The 8,764-nt window shown below is 46.3% G+C and overlaps 1 long non-coding RNA gene across 1 annotated transcript; it reads left to right on the forward strand.

Annotated features, from left to right (window-relative positions):
- Positions 1-1,607: 1,607 nt before the first annotated feature.
- On the forward strand, positions 1,608-8,450 carry LOC140850546 (uncharacterized). Its single transcript, XR_012133479.1, has 3 exons — positions 1,608-1,715; positions 6,988-7,180; positions 8,249-8,450. It is a non-coding gene; the product is annotated as an uncharacterized lncRNA (long non-coding RNA).
- The last annotated feature ends 314 nt before the right edge of the window (positions 8,451-8,764 follow it).

Here is an 8,764-nt window from a genome sequence, read left to right on the forward strand (position 1 = left end):
ATACTGAAATGAAGAATACACAAGAATAGTTTTGAGAGGCCAAGATACGGTGAAAAACAGACTCAATCAAAACAAGATACATCAAATGAAAAAGAGTACCCATTTTAAACTCACTCAAAGTCATAACTATCAGAAAATTCAGAATTACGACTCCCTTTCTCACTATAACCCTGTCACATCACACGTATGTAATAGAGACCGTAAAAGTTACCATGACATTCAGTAGGACACGTTACAAACAGATTGCATGATATGGCTGAGTTACTGCGGCAGTGGGCATCATAACTTTGAATTTCCTCACTTTTATGCGTGTGTAATAGGCTCAGCCGTTCCTATGCATTAGTGGCCTGGTTTGCACTGAGAACACACACTATACTTCTGACTGGATAGAAGACGAAGAAGTTACCATTCACAAGCCCTGACACTCTCTTTCGGTTTATGGGTCTTTATGTATATTTTCCAAGGGACCGTTTTGAGAAAATATTGGAATAAATGGAATATATTTCCCTAAACATAGTACTTTGCTTGAGTTTACCGAACAGTATTTATTTCTACTAAAATAAAGGCCTTTAGGTGAGGGCTGCATCACCATGGTGCTGGTTGTTTGTTGGCAGCACCACATAGCTGATGGTAGGAAGCTCTGGGCTCGGGTAAAATTGGGGCTTCACAGGCCATGAATGGTGCTTGGTGCTCATTCAACACCTGTCCCCATGCTTTTGGAGACTTCACGAATGTCACCTCAAGAAGAAGCCACTCACCTGGGGGCAGTCCAGCCCAAGGAACTGGTTTTCCATTGTCACACCACAAGCAGAAATGTCTTATAAGACCCTCAGCTCTGCGTCCAGGTGACTGGCCTCTGTTCACTAAAAGATGTGCAGAGAATGGACGATAGCTGTCTTTCCCGGTGGCTGTCCCTCTTGACTGCCGATTGCACTGGTTAGGATGCCTGCTGCCACCATTGCCTTGATTCTTCATTCTTGCTCCAGCCTTTTATTGAGCACGTCCTTCTCCCAAGGTGGAGAACAAACAAGGGCTCTGTCTTCTCAAGTGGCTTCGTAAGCCTGCAGCTTGTTATTAGGTTTCCTGACTCTGTCTTCTCTGTATGGATTAGTCCAACATACCTTGAGATTTTCTTCCTAGATCTTGTTTTCTTACCATTTATCAGCCTTGTTATTTGCTCCAAGAGGCCCCAAAGACTCCACTCTGGCATAAGCACAGTCAGCAGACCAGGAAGTGGGAGCTTAAGGACTGAGCTCTAAATTAATTCTGAGTACATGGTAGAACTTGTAACAGCTCCCAGGAAAGTTTTCTGAGAGCACTTGTCCAAGTTGGTCTCAACAAAACAAAAACAGATACACACACAAACACACACACACACACACACACACACACACACACACACACACACACACACACACACACACACACCGCACAGATATTGAAAGGTGCTGGAGAGATCATGTATGCACCGGATTGATACGCTTGTTTCTCTGAGGAGAGGCAGCTCATGATACATGGCCATGATGCTTAGAATGTTTTAAGCTTCTGCTTTTTTCTTTTTTTTGGTTTATTTTGGTGAATGTCTTTTGGTAAATCCCGTCAGGGTTGCATGTTGGAAAATCGCGAACACCTCCTTGGCGATACTTTAGAGGAAAAATCTAGGCATACATCAGTGTGCGGTCCAAGCAGCCTGTGCCTGTGAAGGAGACAGTGAGGTCAGTGTTTGTTTGGTTTTCTTTTTTTCAGGGATGGGGGAGGAATAAAATCATTTGCTAAAATAAAATGCCCCTGATGTTTGTATGAACTTTTGGAAGTATAGAAATTCTTTCAATAATCTGAAAACACAGGGGAAATGCCAACAGTTTTATGCCTTTTGCAGGTATGTCCAGATAGAAGTCTTGGGAAGAGTGAGACAGGGCAAAAATTGGGGCTCTCAGTCCCACCAGTAAAATGAACTGACATGTAAATCTTCTTTCACTCTTGGGTCGCACCCAAAACAATGAGTGAGTGTTTTCCAGGGAGTATCTAAACACAAAATGAAGGATTAACATTTTCTCAGAAATTTGACAAATGCCAAGATTTCCCTTCCAACTCATCAGGGATCTTTACAGCTCAAACCCCTGAATCCACCTCTCAGCTAAGGTGATTCGGTTTTGGTTGGGGATGTAGTGAACGTTCTTACCAGGCTCTACTCTGTTCACTTCTTCTGGAGGAACCGTGGAGACCTCTGAGCTAAGAGGGCTTAAAGACCTGTACCCAACACGCAGACTCACTGGGGTCCACTTGCCGCTCACTAAAGGACCTCCAGTGCTGTGGCCAGTTGCCTTGAGCTGCCCCTCCATGCAGCTGGAACCTCCGTTTTCTCTTGAATAAAAAGTTCACAGTAATGCCAACTTCAAAGGTGAAATTTTAAGTGTACACAAAGGAATATGGTGAATGTGACCATTCTCTGCCCTGAACCGTCATGAAATCACCCTCAACCTTACGCATGTCAGAACCCATAACAATGACAAACATTGGAATCTCCATGTAGGCTGTGTGGGAAGCCCTGCATGTAATGCACATCATGGTCCACATTTGATAGAAAAGGTACCTGGAGGTGAAAAAGGTTAAGAAATGGGTCTAAGTTGCCCAGCTTGGGCAGCCGGGACCTCAGGCCCATATTCATGATTTCTGGTGCCTGAGTTCTCTTCTGGGTTAAAAATAACAAGCTGGGTTAAAAAAACTTCAACAAGTTTCAAAACTCCCCTCATTTTCTCAGCTCAGCTGGGAGGCAATAAAGGAGAAAGTCTCACCATCTTCTAGAGCACATGGCAGGGCCTGGTGATGGTGCAGGATGGTGTTTATAAAGGTGATGTCAGGGAATAGACGAGGATCATTACAGTTTCCTTTGGTTGTGCTTTAAAATACTCATGAAGGGTATGGGGCCCCTTTTAAAGAGAAGCTGTGTCTGGGGCAGCCACGTTTTTCAGCTCCACTGTTGGTTTACTGACACGAGTCAGGGAATGCAGGATCTTCTCATAACCCTCAGAAATCCACCCGGATGGGCTGTGGTGCCAGGGCACCTGTGGGCAGTCCCAGCCTACCGGGCCTGCTTCCCTGCACTCTGCCCTGATGTGACAGGCATCAGAGCGGGTTCACTCCTGGCACGGTGCTGTTTCCCCAACTCAGAGCATATCAAGGCATCTGTCTTCCCTTTAATCATCTATATCTTGCTATGACCTGAAGCCCCAGAGGGAAGCATTTTTCCCCCACACCCATTCTCTTTCCAGGCACATCATTCTTTCCTACATCTCAGGAAGCTGGCTGCAGAGAGAGAATGTGGGCCCTAGGGCAATGGCTGGTGGGGGGGTGGGGGAAGATAAAAGGCACCCAAGTTGGCACGAATGAGTCTGTGAAGCAGAAACTCTGTTTGCTTATGCCAGGCCAGATGGTGTCTTCTTTTTCCTCTGTTGGAAGATGTTAAGTGCCGAAGGCCACAGGGCTCCTAGGAAGGGTCATCCTAGCTGGTACCCTTTAGCTGGATTTTGTGCCTATTCAGGAAAACAAGACAAAGACAATTTTCATCTACACTTTGGAAATAAAGTCGTCCCCAGTCCAAGGACACTTCGGCACCCCTTCCTTCTGATTCTGAGATGGCTTTGCTGACAGCGGGAGAGAGGGCCTCACCCAGCACGATGCCTGGGTCCTCCTGGCTGCCTGGTAGGTGCATGCAGCACTGAGCCTGGTTGACAGCAGGCCACCGCCCAGGGAGGAGAGCTGGGGAGCTTCCGTCAGGTGAAACCTCCATCTCAATTGCCTGAGTTTCTTTGCATGGGATTGTAGACATCTCCCCTCCAGCCAGACAGCAGCTTCTACCCGAGGGTGACCGTACCTTACTAGTTGGGCTGTGTTTCTGTTGGCAACTTTTGGCTTCAGAAGAAGATGAGCTGTTTGCCCCATTTCCTTCCCAGCCTGTGACAACAGGGCTGTCCGCATTCTAGGGGTCACATGAGGGCAGCACCCTACAGCCTAGGCACAGATCCTTAATAAGCAAGACCAGGGAGAGAGGGGTGACCACACTCAGCCCAGCAGAGGGCCTGCTTAGTCCCCAAGGTGGGAAGAAAGACGTTTATCTCACCCTCTGCCAGGCGCACTGCCTCTCCCCACAGCCCAGCTGTGCCGTAGCTGGCCGAGTGACCTTGAACACGTTAGTGACCCTCTCCCCCACTCCGTGTCCCAGTCTGTGGAAGGAATAGTACCCGTGTCATAGGGTTGTGAAGAGCATTAAATGTGCTGATGCATATAAAAGGCTGAGCTCAGCACTTGACCCATAGACATGCTCCGTAAATATCTGTTGTGATTACTCGGAGCATCCAGAGGAATTCAGTCTCTGATTGGTTAGTTATTCTAGTCTTGAGCATGTTTCCTTAGGAATTAAGGACATATTATTGAGTAATTCAGGCAGACTCTAGGACTTGAATCTCTACTGAGGACCAAAGAGGGGGATGTTACATGAGAGAAAAAATAACATAACGATGGTGCCGGGGGTAGTGGAGCAAGTTGGAGATTAGTAGCAGGATGCTGGGCTTTGAGGCTTAACTGGTCAAAGCTAGTATAACTGCTCTCATTCATTCATTCATTCAATTATGCAATGAATATTTATTGAGCGCATATTGGGAGCCAGGCACTGTGCTGAATGCTGGGCATCCAGTGATGAAGAAGATGGCTAAATTCATGGAGTGGATGTCCTAGTGGAGGGGTTGGGAAAAAGGGAGGCCTGCCATGCTAAGCGACGTTCACAATATCATTTCGGACGGTGGTTGGTTATCCACTGTGAGTGGCAAATGCCCTAAAACAAAGTGACTTAACACCACCCCTTGTTTGTTCAGCATTCTGCAGTTTGGGCAGGTGTTGGTGGGACATGTGGTCTTTGCTCCATGTGGTGTCAGCTGGCTCACTCCTTGTCAGGCAAGCTGGTGTTGGCTAAGTGGCACAGCGTTGGCCAGGGCCTTCCTTCTCCATGTGGCCTCTCACAGCTGAGTCAGGTCTCTGAAGGAGTAGTGGCTGCAGTCGGTGAGGGAGAACTCCTAGCTGAGTGGCAAGGAAGATGGGAATCCACCGAGCGTCCAGGCAGGGGAGGGATGCCCTCTGCTTGCGCAATTGGAAACCTATCTGTCCTCTATTTTTTTTCATCAACAAAATGAGAGGCCTGCTGGAGCTGCTGCTAAGGTCCCTTCCAGCTAATTTTCTCAGAAGCGTACTAGCTCTCTGGTGGCTTCAGGGCGACCAAAAGTGGGGACATCTCTACTGCACTTTCTCACATAATGAACAAGCAGGAGAAGGCTTTCTGTTCAGACACCACTCACGAAGGGGTCCTCCGCACATTCTCCAGGCTGTTTTCTGGTCCTCATCGTCAAGGACATCCTGCATACAATGGATGTAAAAGGCAGATGCTTAAGCAGAGGCTTTTTTGAGCAAGAAGGAATATCGGCCACCAAAGAATTTTAGAAAGTACACTTCCTCTAGTCCGAACCAGACCAAACATAAGCCAGATCCCAGTGAGCTAGTGTTACCTGATGCTCAGGGGTGTGGGGTGGGGGTGGGGGACATTGGAATAGGAGTTTTCTTTGCAATTTAATTAGATTGAGCTCATTGATATGCTCCTTAAGGAGAGAGCTGAGCATTTAAAATTATCCCAAAGATGTTTTTCCCCGAGTATCTATAAGGAGCCACGACCCTATCAAATGTGTGATAAGGAAGCTGCATGTGTCCTTTTAAACTAGTTCAAACCAGGTAAGCTGCTCCCTGCTCTGAGCTGCTGGCTATGAGCTGTCATCCAGCCTGGATGGGAGACAAGCAGGTGGATAAGAAAGACATCATCTCGTCTGTACACATCTCAGAGCCAGACTCCAGCATGAAGCGCCCTGTTAGATGGCACTTTTCATTTCAATGACATTTTTTTGGAAAGGTTAGAATTTAATCCTATATCAGGATGGAGTTATTCTGGTTGCCACTGATCCTTCTGATAAATGAGACGGGGTTTCATTTTTTCTTGCTACCGAGGTATCTAATTTTATAAAAGCCATCAACAATGTCATAATTTATTGTAGGGATGGGATGGCTGCATGTAATGACTCGTCTGCGTTGTGTTAATTTTCTAAGTGCGTCTCTTCCCCTCATCACTGAGAAGCTGTGCATACCTTTCTCTGTGGGTTTCATTAAGACTGTTTGAAGTCATGATGGCAAGATCATTATGATGTTTTTAAAAGATAGAGGGTTTCAAAGAGTTATATTGAGGAGACTTAAAAAGCTTCATCATCTTAATTCCTGCCCTCAGCTACCTTCTCAGAGCTATAACCTGGATAGGCCGTAATTGGTGTCCTTTTCCTTACAATTTCACCCCCAACTTTCATTGTTCTCATATTCCTTCTCCTCATCTGAAATGACACGTGTAATAAGAAATTAAAAGATAAGTAACTGTGCATCTTCAAGGAATTCAGAACCAGTGTAGAAATGGCTGCACCCATGTGCTTATACATACACACAGAAATGGGGCAATCATACTCATCTTTACAGAGGAGGGAAACTGAGGCAGAAGATCTCCATGACAGGCAGGGTGGCTCAGATAACCATTTCTTTCAGTCATGCCATGGCCATACCAGGGGTAGGACCAGTGTGGGCATAAATTAGACATCAGTAGATGAGCTTGGGAAAACATTTGGAAACATCCCCTCATAGGAAGGCTGGGGAAGGGGAAGAATGAAAAAGGAGGTCCATGCTGAGCCTCAGAGGCCAGATGGGGCTTCCTGCTAAGGTGGAGGGTGGGGAAGGCAGGCTGGATGGAGCCTGGCAGTTTGGGGAGTGAATAAATGATTCTCACAAGTTCCTAAACTCAACCTTGATTTGCAAAGAAGCGGCATGTTTGCATTCTAATTGTCTCATTCTGTGACTGAAATTTTTAAAGTTTCAGAGCTCTGGGTTTTTATTCTTGTTTTTTTTTGGCAGAAAAGTTAAATCAGTGCCCAACACATCAATTAACTTGTCCAACCTCATAATGAAAGACCACAAATTAGAATGCAAATTGTGATATTCCTAGTCTGTGACTTAACCTGCTGAATCTGCCTGTCCTGGTTGGCGTCGGAGAAGGAAAAGCGTCTGGCGTGCGTTGCGTGAACAAGGGGCCTGTTTGTCACTCCAGGTATATTCTACAGCAAATACTCTGCTGGCTGAGCCAAATATATACCCAGTCAGGCTCATTATATTACAGGTTTGAACTAAACTTTTGGTAATGGAGGAGCTAAAGCTCCCCTAGCCAAATGGGACTTACTGATTTCTTCAAAAGTGGGGGTAGGGATGGCAATATGGGGGGCTCAGTACAAGAGATCAGCCTTTTGCAGAAAAACAATATTTTCAACACAGTGTAAATGAATCAAAGACAGGGAAATTTCATTTTTGCTGCTCAGGAAAATCTTTACAAATTCAAAGTGGGGAAATGTTGCAGAAAAACAGTTGAGGAAGGACATCTGTCCTCTGTGCAGGTTTCCTTAGAATTGTCTTGTGCTCTTTCTGACGTATAAGCTATTGCAGGTGCTAAACCCCCTCACGGCAGCCTGATTCCCTGTTCTTCGATCTGAAAGTCCCTCGGGGGAATTGCTGCATTTGTATCACCAATGTGACCATGAATTGTGGGACACTGCATGCGTGGACCCACTTTCATGACTGTGTCTTTGCACTCTGTGTTTAGAGCCTGCCAGTCCTGAATCAGAACTGGGTGCTCCTTGCCATGGGGGGGGTGTTGTCCCCCAACAAAGTTGCTGACCATATGCTTTTCCATTTGGAGCACTGGATATTTGTGCTCAGTAGTTCCCTTGCCTAAGATGCTAGGACTTGGAAAGAAGCTTTTGAATGAGAGAGAGAAGTAAAAGGTACTGTGCTGTGCAGGGTTATTTTTGCTTTTTAAAACCCACATTCTCAGACGCACACAGCGGATGGTTCTGGAAATGCATGAGCTCGAGTCATAGCCAAGACCTCTGCTTGTGGGAGTCCTTCCTCCCCGAACGGGATGCTTGTTAATAGCTATATTCATGGAAGTTAAAATTAAATTTCTGCATGTTGATGTAAAGCCAGCTTTTCCCTGAGGGCTATTTATTTTAAAAATCTAAAATAGTAAGGGGTCCACGGCATATGCCTTAACGGAAGTGAACTGGGGTCTGCGCTCTGAGCAAAGCCACCTTCGTGCTCACTGCTGCGATGCAATGCCCTCCAGGAGAAACCTGGCCGCATCTGCTTCCCCGTCAACATGTGGCAAGCTCAGGCAGTCTTCAGATTTGCCTACAAGAGCCGTTGTTCGAGATTTTCATACCTGGAGGTAAGGGCTGTAACAAACAGCCGTCCCTGACACGTCCCTCTGGGCCGGCGGGGGGAGGAGGGAGTGGTCAGGGCAGGATTAGTCCTGCGTGCAGACCGCTGTTCTTTCAGGGTCCCAGATTGGGATGGATGCTGTGCTGAAAAATTTTTTTAATTAAAAAAAATGTTTCATTAAACAAATGCTAAAAAGCAAAAGAGGGGGAGGCCACTTGCAATAATGCCAATAAATAACTATGAAACGGCACATACTCTTATGAATGCGAAGGTTTAAGATCTAGATGTTGAAGAAGAAAGATGATGGGGGGTCGGGGAGGAAGGGAGAGGGAGGGGCAGAAAGAGGGGAAGAGGGGGAGGAGAAGAGCAGTAATGATACTAAGTAGTGGCAGTGAGTAGTAGAAGCAGAAGGTATTTGTCT

The sequence above is a fragment of the Manis javanica genome, chromosome 7 (genome assembly GCF_040802235.1).
Source record: "Manis javanica isolate MJ-LG chromosome 7, MJ_LKY, whole genome shotgun sequence".
NCBI lineage: Eukaryota > Metazoa > Chordata > Mammalia > Pholidota > Manidae > Manis > Manis javanica.